A 12,334-nucleotide genomic window follows, 5' to 3' on the forward strand; every position below is an offset into this window, starting at 1 on the left:
CACTAGACTCCAGTGACTCTAACAATTACACTCAGGAACTTAGTTTACATTGCCATAAACCATAGAGCTAAGCGTTATGGCATGTCTTGCTTGTTTAACCACGTGGTACAAGTGGTTGTATGTGGTATGGTTAGTCCCTTTTTTGTCAGAAGGATATGCCCCCAAGAAAATGTATTCCTTCACCCAGAAATAGAAACAGAGACCCAGAGACTGGTTCAGTCTCTCCAGCTGGTTTAGATCTATCAGTGAAGTTGGGTTGTTGGGACCTGTCCTGATGTAGCCCTCTGCACAGAACTTGGCAGTAGATATTTCAAACTTAGCCACCTGCTGTTCTCTTCTGAATGAGGAGGGGATCTTGTGTGTAGAAATTAGGTATCTAATCAAAGAATGTAGGAAGGTTGTTCTCTGAGCCAGGCAAATGTCCTTCCCAAGAGCCAAAAAGAGCAATAGAAGACAATATACCCTACAATGCTGGTCTCAGAGTGTAGGTCTATGATCTAGAAAGACAAATCCTAAGTATATAACTTCAAATTTAACTTTTTCTAAGACAATTGGAATTTTCCCATAAGATGTTCAGTTTTATGGTTGTGTTCACTGGACACCTAATTTGTTGGTAATATTGGAAGTCAGATATTTCCAAATTTCAGGTGAGAAAAGTGAAACGAAAGATCATTAAGAGACACAACAAGAAGACTCAGAACAAAATAAGTTTATGTATCTGATTACTGAATCTCCAGGACTGTGTTGCGTCCATTAGATATTACTGAATCCTTTGTCTCAAAATCAGTTGAGAGATTATATCATAGCATCGGTCTTGTTCAACTCAACTACTTATAATATACAGCTACCTTGGGATACAAACCAAAGAAATATAAAACTCAGTTAAATTTTGGAAAAGATATAGTGTTGTAGGAAGATAATTTCCCATACACATGTGATTAATATTCTAATAATATCAACTTTTACATTTTGCCTTTTATTTTGGCATATTAGAGTACAGAAGACATTATCCTAAGATCCTCACCTTCATCCTCGCAATATAAAGGAGGAGATGCAGAAATGATTGTGTGCATCCTTCCCCTAGGAAAGCCAGGGCCCACGGAATTGCAGTGAAGACTCTACTTCCAGTTTAGAGTAACTATGCATCCGAGATTACCCAAGGCAGCTCCTATTTCAAACATTCTGTCCCAACATCACCATACATGGCCTCTTCTCAGACCAGCCTGACCCGGCTCCAGAAAACACGGACTCCAGCCTCAGGATTGACGTTCATTTACCCATTCAGCAAGTATCATTGACCTACCATGCATGTGATGCTGTGTTAAGTAAATCGAACACCATCCCTGCCCTAAATGACTTACAAACCCAGCAGACAACTCTGTGAAAAATCAAACCGATTATAAGACATAATGTAATTGTCATGGTGGAAACATGAGCAACGGTCTATGGGCACAGTGGATTTCAAGAAGAGGGTGGGAGCAGGGGGCAGATCATGGAAGTCTGAGCCTTTGAGCTGGCTTTGAGAAGTGTGGGATTAAACTGGCAGCTAAAAGTGAGGGGAAAGCATTTCAGGTAGAGAGAGCAGCGTGAAGGTCACATGGCTTTGATGAAGCAGAGGCATATTTTTGAGGACTAGTCAAGGTGCTATATACATGAGCATGTAAAGGTGGGGGAGCAGTAGAAGAGACTGAAACTGGAAAGACAAATTGAACCCAGACTTTGGAGTGTCTGGGATGCCAGGCTGAGGAGATGAGACTTTATTCTTCAAATAGTAGGGAGCCATTGAATGTTTTTGAGCAAAGTAATGACCTGAGAAAATCTGAACTTTAGGGAAATGACTGTCTACTTGAAGGAGGGGAATGTGTGGAAGGGAAATTAATTAGAAGCTGATTTTTCAGATGAGAGGAGGCAGTAATCCAGATGAAATGCTAGGTCCTAAACTGAAGCTAGGCAGTGAGATCATAAAGGAAGATGCGGCTTTCATGATAAGTGGATGGGGAGGCTATAGTTTCTGTGGTCCAGACTTTTGTCTGATCTTGGGGCTGATAGCTCCCCTCTTGAAACTACTTGAGAATGACTCATAAATAGGTCTGTTCACTGAGGTCCTCCTATCCTCCACAATGTGTCATAAACGAAGTGGCCACCAGGGGGCACACTTATACTAACAACTGTGGAAGAGACTGGAAAAGGAGTGGGCTCAGCAGGGCTGTAGACACCAGGAATTAAAGCAGGACACAGGCGGCAAGGGGCGAGGAATAATAGGGTTGTCCAGGGGAGAAACTGGGGCTACAAGCATGGAATTCTTACCATTTTAGGAAATTAGAGATGAATTTGCAATATGGGCAAGAGAGAATGGAAAATCTCATTTATTGAGTTCCTAATATATGGGTGTGCTGGGTGCTTTTCTACTGTTTCTAATCTATACTTGGTTTCTACTCGATGACTATGCATAGTCTCATTTTACAGCCAGAAAAAAGAAGTTCATTCCCTGAGGTATTTATTGAGCATCTACTATACACCAATCCCTCTTCAAACTACTTGGGATATAGAAAGTAAACAAGACAACTCCTGCTCTCATGGAAAGAATGTGACATGGGGGTGGGGCATCAAATAACAAGCGAACAAAGAAATAGATGAGACAATTCAGACAGTGATCATTGCCATCAAGATAAAGCATGGTGTATTAAAGAGTGCAGTGAGGTGGGGGGTGGGAGGAAGAACTTCATTTAAACTGGTTGACAGATGAAGGCCCCTCCGAGCAGGTACCACTGAGTTGAAATCTGAATGATGAGAATGAACCAATTAAGCGAAGACCTGATTGTCCCTCAAGTCCCTTATATAAAATGGCGTAGTATTTGCATGTAACCTATGTACACCCTCCCGCATACTGTAAATCATCTGTAGATGACTTATAATACCTAATACAATGTAAATGCTGTGTAAATAGTTGTTATACTGTATTGTTTAGGGAACAATGACAAGAAAAAAAGTCCCTACATGTTCAGTACAGATGCAGCCATCGCAGGCCTTTCCATCCACGGTTGGTTGCACTGGTGGACGGCGAACCGGCGGATAGGGAGGGCTGACTGTACAAGGAATTTGGATTTTATTTTAACTTGCAGGAAGTTATTCAAACCTGGATCCAGGCCCATATCTAACATTCGCAGGGCTGAGGACAAGAGTTTAAAGGGAAGCCCCAGGCCACGTTTCTCTTCCCACTCTGCTTCATCCTGCCCCACAAAGGGTTTCACACACATGGTGGGATACCCTAGCCCTCCTGTCCAAGCTCTGTTCCCCTTCCCCCAAACAGCCATCCCTTGCTCACTCCTCAAGCCAAGGGAGCCAAGCGGTCCACCCTTGGGAAGATAAACCTGGTGAAGGGACTCCAGAAGGATGCTCGTGTCTCTTTGGGTAGGAAATCCTAGTGTCACCAGACATAGACCCTAACCTAAGACACAGCCACCCAGTTCCAAAAAATTGACCATGAGAACCCTATGGATAGCAGGGAAGCATTGTCTGATAGAGGACCAGAAGGATAGAGGATGGCGCAAAAAGACCGGGCAGGGTTCTGCTCTGCTGTCCACAGGGTCACTAGGAGTCGGAATCCACTCGATGGCACTAACAATAACAAAACACAGGACTCATACTGGTACCTACTTTAAGTTGCTTTAAGGATGAAATAGATTGATAGTTGCAAAATTCTTAGCATGGTGCCTGGCACATAGTGTGTGCCATCTGAGTGTTTTTTACAAATAAATCAATAAATCAGTCCACAAATCAATCAATAAATCAATAGTGCTGACAGCCTTCCATATTTTATTCCTGTCTGAGTAATCCTCTAATCTGAGTTACACCACGAAACTGCTTTTATTGTTTGTCCACATCAATTTTTATCTGAAAGTTCCAAGAGGATGGGGTCATCAAGATGACTGTACATGACAGCTAGCAATCATTCTAAGTATCTGTCATGAGCATTAGAATGAATTGTTGGGGTGCCCCTCTCCTGTCTCCATTGTGAGCCTTCAGAGAAGCTCTGTCTTTTCCTTTTCATGTTCCCTGCGGCTTGCACAATATCCAGCTCACACATAAATGAAGGACACACCCATGTGATATTAATAATGCTATTTTTGATGATGATATAATGGCTTCCAGAATCACCAAGTGGACTCCTGGAATGTCTTTCCACAGGCGGGGCTGCTCCACCATGTCTGGGTGGACCCTTCTCCAGGGCTATTTTTAACCTGGGGCGTATAGATGACTAGTTATTTCCAAAGGAAGGTTAAGAACATCATGGCCATGACCCTTTGGAACTGGAAAAAAAAAATGTGCACAATGAGGAAAATCGTGTACCATTTTCTGTCTTTGTCCTTTACTACTAACCTGCCTGATTTCAGTGTGTTCACGTTACCTTCTTTCAGGTCCAAAAAAAAAAGAAAAAAAGAGAGAGAGAAAAGAAAAATTTTTTTAATGTGCCATCCATAGTAATGAGAAAGCACGTGGTTTTTATTACAGTATCAGAAACTCTGCTAAGGGGCGGAGAGCCTTGGGAATCTGGCAATATAACTAAAGCACGTCAAGATTTAGTTATTCTGCAGTGAAACCACATTTTTACTTAATATCATTTAAAACAAAATGCCATTTTTACAAAATGAAAGGAACTACCACTGAGTATTGGAATGATCTTACGAGACTTCCATGTAATTTTTAATTGGTTTGACTGTTTCCTAATTCACTAATAAAAAGGATTATAAGAATATGATCGTGTTATATCTACTGTCTTTTTTCCCTAAGTAAAATTGAATATCTTTTATAATAAAATTGAAAGAGTAAATTGGTGATTCTCATTTCTCTCCCCCCAAAAAATCTATTTCTCTAAAGTGACCTTGATCTACCCATTCTGCAAATGGGATTTAACAGCATCAAGAGTGTGTCTAATAGGGCATGAGCAGGGTAGTGATGTCTTGGCATAAGAACCCTGGCATCCCCAGTGGCTCACAGTGGGAAATTTGCCAATTTTCGGTACCTGATTTCTCTCTGCAGGCAGCCATCCTTTCTGCTGAAGTGGTGCTGAGACCTGCAAATTAGAACGCTAAGTCTTTCCCTGACATCTAGCGTCAAAGTGTGAAATAACAGACTGGGAACCAGCCACTCATTAGGATCAGGATGTTAATGTCACTTGTGGTTGACTGGGTTGACAGGCAACACTCCCTAAGGGTGGCTCTTGGTCTCAGCCCTGAAGGGTCCATCAGTAAACAGCTGGCAACTTCACCACCTCACAGGTAGCCCCAAGACAGAGAAGCGAAGAGCTACCCAGAAAATGGAAATGCAGTATTTTTCTTCTTGTAAAATATGCCTTATTGATCCAAGACTGATACAGCATCCTCTGGGCTTATTTATCTTCTGGTTGAAAAAAAAATCAGAAATCATGGCTTACATCTTCATAAACTGTCTTCTTATTCCAGGCCCTTTTATTCTGGGTCATCTCCAACCCAGTCTCTGCCGTCACATGACCTTTTTACTCTTGATTTCTCTAGTATATGGAATCTAGACAGAATGCACAATGTAGGCCAACAGATGCCAATGTGGGGCATAAAATGGTGGGAGTAGCTTCTGACTTCTGTTTCTTAACACTCACTAGCTGGCAGCAGGACATAATAATACACTGTATTTTTAGCAGAGGGGTCATTGGACCCTCTCACATTTTAGTCCTTTGGGTGCCTCAGCAGATGGCACCATTCATGTATTTGAGAAGGTATCATCTTTGCTCTGAAAAGAGTTTGCCAGTACTATACCGTCAAAAATGCTTCGGGATCAGTGGCTCCTGTACCACAGTGACTGGAAGGAAATTAGAATCATCCAGGAAAATAGATGCAGCCAGTTAGGGAAGCTGGAATGAAGGAACCTTCCTGAGAATCTGAACCATCAACGTCAAGGGAAGGATGAGAGCCTGCAAGTAGCTAGTCCATGCCCTCCTCCAGGCAGCCCACGGAAATCATCCCAGAATTGTCAAAATCCCCTTAGATTACATGAAACCTCCTCAATAACCCATAACAGAGATCAGTAACATTCTCTGCCAAGAAATTCCCCCGCAGATATACCCTATATCTTGATGCTTCAATGTAAGTCATTTCTCCATTTTAAGCTAAGGTTCTTTTCTCTCTTCTCTTGTTTAACTTGTTGAACGAATGTTTACTCGATATCTACTGTGAGCTAGGCAATGTGGCGGGCTCTGGGAAAACAATGGAGGAAAAGTCATAGAATAAGCCTTCAAAGTGCTTACAGTGAAGGGAGGGATATCTGGTGTTAATTAGATCATGTCTCAGTAGTCCTGATGATCTGGCCCTAAGTCAGAGCCCCTCAAACCATCATTTCTCTGCTTTACAGCCTTGAGGTCTGTAACCCTCTCCTGGTCGCTTTTTTAAAGAAGTTTCTCTTTCTCTCTCTTTCAAAATCATCATTACCAAGTGTGGCAGGAGGGTCCACCTACAGGTTGCAGTCTGTAGGCAGGAAGATAGGGGGGCAGGAAGAGCCAACCCCTCCTTCTGTAGTTGCAATGCCCCTGGATGAGAGGGGAGCTGTGCTGGGTGATTACTCTCTGGAGACGCCATCTGAGCTTGTCCTAGAAGGTACCGGTGGCCACTTCAGGTAAGCAGTAATGGGAGCACCATACACCTGTGTGAAGGGCTACAAGAAGTCTCCTCCGATGAGATTTCGTACATTTCTTCTGATTATCAGCATGACTGGCAACTATAAAACAGCGGATTTCCTAACAGCAGCCTTATTAGCTCAAATTTCAAGAAGCTACTGCATTCTTTAAAAAAAAAAGATGGGAGACTATGACAAGGAAAAGAGAGTAAAATCAATAAAACTAAAGGTTTACAACTACCCCCCAAAAATGGCAGAAGCATCTTTGAAGACTGATTTTTTTCTTTATTGTTTTTCAGAGGTGAAACTTCAAGTTAGTGTATATAAATATCTGACTTAGGGGAACATGGTGAATTTGTCTAAAAAGCAGTGAAAATTGTTGCTGACCTGGTTGGAAGCAATGCCTTTTTTAAAATCTCTCATTTTTGTGTTTCAAATTTAGTGACTCCAGAATGTTTGTGAGTGAAATGGCACCGAAAAAGACACTGCCCTTGAAACTCAGCTTCAGAAAATTCTTAAGGTTTTTTTTAAAGCACAATTAATTCTTTTTGTTTTATTTTAATCCATTTTGTGATCCAAAGACTTTCCTTCAACAAAACAAACCATGCTAGTCATCTTTAGAAAAGCTTGAGAAAATAGATGATAGAGAAGAAAATTCAGATGTTAACAGGTTGAATTACCTGCTACCTTTTTAATTATCCTGATATATATCCCGGTATGTTTAGGGTATATATGGCAAAGATAGAAACTTAGACCCACAGGGAGAGAGGAAATTTATAAGCAACTGAAAGTTCAAACAGCGTGATTTGAAAAGCAATATCGGTCCTTCTTGTCCAGAGCATCTCATAATTTACTACAGAGTACCAGCAAGTATTGATTTCTGCCCTTCAGCTTCCTGATCTGCCATTTATCACTGTTTACCTCCCAGAGACTTGAGGTCAGAAAACCACTGTTCATCAGGTTTTTTCATAACAACACATAAAGAGCTACAGAAAAAGCAGAGATTTCAATTCACTTCATTAGTGCCTCATGCTATTTTTCTCAGCCAATCAGCACTCAGGGTCAACCTAGAGCCAATTTTCTTCTCCTGGACCAAAGAGTACATTTTAAAGAGAAGATCTTGGTAGAAACTCTTTCCTTAAAACTGGCTCCATCCATACACTTCTTTTTGTTCAAGCTTCTCAGCATTACGAGACTTTCTAGGCTGCCTGTGAAGAGTTTGAGAGGACAACTAAACTTTATATGATAAAATAGTAAAATAGCAACATTACCAATTCCAAAGATGTCCCAAAGGGCCAAGATTCATTGTGATCTATAAATTAAATCTATTCCTCATGAAACTCATTTAACCAAATGATTTAGTAGAAACACAGTTCTGGAAGTAGCTTTGAGATATCATCTGGTAAAACCTCAAGCCCTCAGCAAGTTAAATGTCTAAACCTAGAGTAGCAAATGGGTTTCCTCTTCAGTAATAATTTCAAAGGACTAGCAGAGGCTGCCTGGAAATCTGAATGGAGGATTTTTGAGGGTTGGCCCAAGCTCCACAGAAAACAGTGTTGTGATTAATTAGTAATGTCTGCCAAGAGTACAGGAAAGGGAAAAAGGTTGATTCTGGCCTAAATTATCCAAGATAGAGCATTTTTTCTTCTCTTACGTTTGCTCACAATCTTCCTCTATCGTATGTTCTAATGTTCTGTCTTTCTGTTAACCAACCCCTTTAAAAACCTTTCAGAATTATGCCCCACCTTAGTCTTCCCCTCCAAAGACATCAAAAAACCTTTTCATCTTTCATCCTGGGACCTATTTTCCAACCTTTTAATCATCTTTGTTGCTTGTTTCTACAGTTTGCTCCAATCTTCACACCCTTTTGAACAGTGGTGATCAACACTGAACACGGTCCTCTAATTCAGACTGTAATCTGACTAATTCAGAATATAGAGAAATTATTGCCCCTCATCTTCATATTTCTTCATACATCCTAGTATCACACGGGATTTTTCATAATATCATCTGACTAATGTCCATGCCAGCTCACTGTTATCCATGTCCAGACATCATTCTAGATCTCTCATTGGTGAGATTGATGTTCAAAGGTTTAGCATCAAAATAGTTTGCCCAAAAGAAGTCTCTGTTTTGAGGGTAAGAAAATTTGGACAAAAGTAAAAGATGTCTTTAAAAAAGATAACCATTTTTAAACCAAAAGCAGATGTTAAAAATGTTCAAAAGGGAAAGTTAGTAAAGGGTAACATTTCTGAAAAACAAATTTAAACAAATCAGATATTTTAACAAGAATTTTCATGGGATACCAAATTAAAACTCCAAGTGTGGCCCAGATCCATGCCCTGTCCTCTTGTCACCCCTCCATGGCCATCCGACCCCAAGTGCCTTGTTGCCCACAAGGGGGATCTGCGTTGGAACTAACATAAAGAAAAAATATGATGCTAATTTGAGGAAGCTAAATTTTGCATAAAACAATTTGAAAGTAAAATTTAAAACAAAAAGACAGCTGAATTAAAACAGAAGTAAGAAGGGTCAGTCCAAGTGAGTTGACCCAGGGTGATGGATGTGCCCAGCAAAGCTTAACTATCCAGAGTTTAAATATGGGAAATATGCAGCCTCCTAGAGAGTTATATTTTGGGGTGCTTCAGGGACCTCCAGGACCACTCTAGAATGGAATCTTTCAAGATTATCCTAGAACATCTTTGGACTTGAAGGGGAGACCTACCTAAATGTCCAACTGGCTCTTTATGCTTAGCGTGTCCAAATCTGAGCTTATCATTTTCCCCCTCAAGTTAATTCTTCCTCCAGCTTCACTGTTTCATTAACAGCATGACCAGTTTCCCAACATCCAGTCTCGTAACATCAGAATAATCTTTATTGCCTTCTCTTTGAATTCTTGCTGAATCATGCGGTGTCTAAGTCATATCTTTTGTATTAATTGCTTCCATTCCCATCCAACTCACTTTGTCCAGTTACTTCAATTATACTGCTGTCCTCAACTACTGCAATGGCTTTCCAACCCTCTGCCCACCTTCTTTATCTCCCCCTAAAACCCATTCTATAATCTGCCAAATTAATCCTCTCAGAGCACCCTTCAATTATATCATGCCCTTCTCGAAAACATTTAATGACTCCCCATGATCCCACCAAATCAGTTTAAAATTCCTAACTCTGAGAGTCAGGACACTCTGCAGCAGAGACCCAAGTCTACCTTTCCACATGAGTCACTTGCTCCAGCTAGCTTTTCCATCTCTGCTTTTTTTGGTCCCTCCTGCTGAACTAGCTTCCCTCTTGCTCCCATGTACAACTTCCAAAATTTTACCCACCATTCCAGTTCATCTCGAATGCTCCTCAAATGCATGTGCCCCTGGGGCACAGCTGGATGAGGGCCAAAGCAAATTGCTCTAAGGCAAGAGCCACTCTGGCCCAGGTCTAGGAGGTATACCACTTAGGAAATCCAGGGATGGCAGCAGGGGAATTTGTGAATGCCCTAAATTTTATTTTTGGAAAAATATATGTATCTTTTGCAAAGATGGATTTTTATCAAATTTAATGACCCTAAAAAGATTTAAAAACACCCGTCTAGAGGTAACTTTCCTCCTTTCCTTCTCAGCATCAACCACGCTGCATCTGCATCGGGACCACTTGTCTAATTCCCCTCTAGACGGTAAGTGCCACAAGAGAAGGCTCTGTCACCCATCACGATATCCCCCAGCACCCTCCCTGGCATGTCCCACACAATTACATTGAACATCTGCTAAATGCCAGGCATAGTGTTAGACGCTGAGGGTTAGGAAATGAAAGATGAGCTCCCTGCACACATGGAGCTCACAGTCTAATGAGAGGGCCCTGCAGTTAAACCCACAATTAAAATGGTCTGTGAAAAATGCCCTGATGGAGTATGCATGCAGTGTTATGTAAACACTAATGAAGGGCATCCCCCTAGGGCCTGGGATAGTCAGGCCACCCTTTCAGAGATGAGGAATGTGATGAATCTTGAGGAAACAGAAGCGAGTAATCAGATACCAAAGGAAGGAAGGATCTTCAGGAAAAAGGAATAGCATGTGGGAAACACTCCCAAAAGCAAGGTGTAAGTAGTATGTTTTAGCTCAAGGACAGAATGAGCATGGGGAGAAAAAGTTGCCATAGACAGGTTTAGGACTCAATTTTATCGTGAATGACATGAAGGAGCCAATGAAAGACTAAAAGCAGAGGAAGGGCATGGTAATATTTGCATTTTGGCACAATCATTTTTGAAACAGAGTGGAAAATGAGTTATAGCAGTGAACTCTTAAGAGATTAGTCAGCTACTTTAAATAAATACTATTAAAGGTCTAAACTAGTATCTTAGCAAAGGAGGTGAAAAGAAAGAGAGAGAGTCTAGAGATATTTAGGAGTTAGACTCAACAAGATACACTTACTAGTTAGATGTGAAGAATGGAGGAGAAGAAGAATCGTGGATGACATTTGGGTTCCTGACCTGTGCATCTAGGTGATAGGTGGTTATTTCCTGAGACCGGGAATACAAAAGAAAGGGGGATGAACCTAATGGGTTCAGTTGAATTTGTAGTTCTTGTGGGACTGGATCCAGAAAATTGGTCTGAGTCAGGACGCAGATTTTGGAATCACTACTAGATAGGTGGTGATTAATTATACGAATATTAAGTCACCCATGCAGAATACAGAGATAAAATGAGCAGAGAGTCAAGGAAAAGGAAAAAAAAACAAGAAGATACAGGCTAAGAGTAGTCATTAGACTAGAGAATCTAAAGTGACTGTTGACCCTTAGGAGACTGATCACTTTGGAGCCACGAGGGCAGAAGCAGATTGGCTTGAGCGAGGCTGTAAAAGAGAGTAAGAAGTGGGACTGTAAAACCAGTGCCCTTAGACCAGGAGAGAGGGCCTTCATGAGCCCTGTGCTTTTAGGGCTCTGCTCTGCCCCTCCTCCAGCCACACTCCCCACGAACAAGAAGTCCTTGGGCTTGGGGCCAAAGGAGCATACCCAGTGGAGCCCACACTCTTCCTTCAGATTACATTCTCTGGTTATTCAGGACACCAAATTCCCTGCCCAAACGTCCCCATGCTCACCTTTAGGCCTCCTTCCCTTGGGCCTCCTCTCTAGTCCAACTCATACAGAGGTCAGACCACATCACAGGGGGTACACCCTCCTAGCCTAAGGGCTGGCCAAGGGGCAACCACTTGCAGGATGGGGAACAGGTGAGGACTGGTCCTCGAGGTGTGGCATGTGTGGGGTCTCCACGTGTATGCACTCAAGGTCCCTCATAATGAGGGATGGAGCCAGAAGTGAACGGCGAGGAAGGCAGGCTGTGGGCCGGAGACCCATCACCAACTCTCCCCTGCAAAACCATGTTCTACCCCAGAACTCCAAGGACTCTGAGAATTCTAAATTTGATCCTGACCTAGGTATATTTATCAGGGTGGAACAATAGAACACACTTTATTTAACAGTTCGTTGACTTGATATATAACTTTTAGATATTTAGACATACGGTGTGCAGGCTTCGGTTTGAGCTTTTACTTGGGGCCCCACAAATGTCAAGTTGGGGCCTGATGGAGACATAGATAACAACCCACACTTTCAATAACCTTGCCCATGAAGAGATGGTAAGAGGTCAAGTGTTAGGGTAGAATGGAGTGTTTTGTTTTGTTTTGCTTATACACTTAAGCA

The sequence above is a fragment of the Diceros bicornis genome, chromosome 17 (assembly GCF_020826845.1).
Source record: "Diceros bicornis minor isolate mBicDic1 chromosome 17, mDicBic1.mat.cur, whole genome shotgun sequence".
NCBI lineage: Eukaryota > Metazoa > Chordata > Mammalia > Perissodactyla > Rhinocerotidae > Diceros > Diceros bicornis.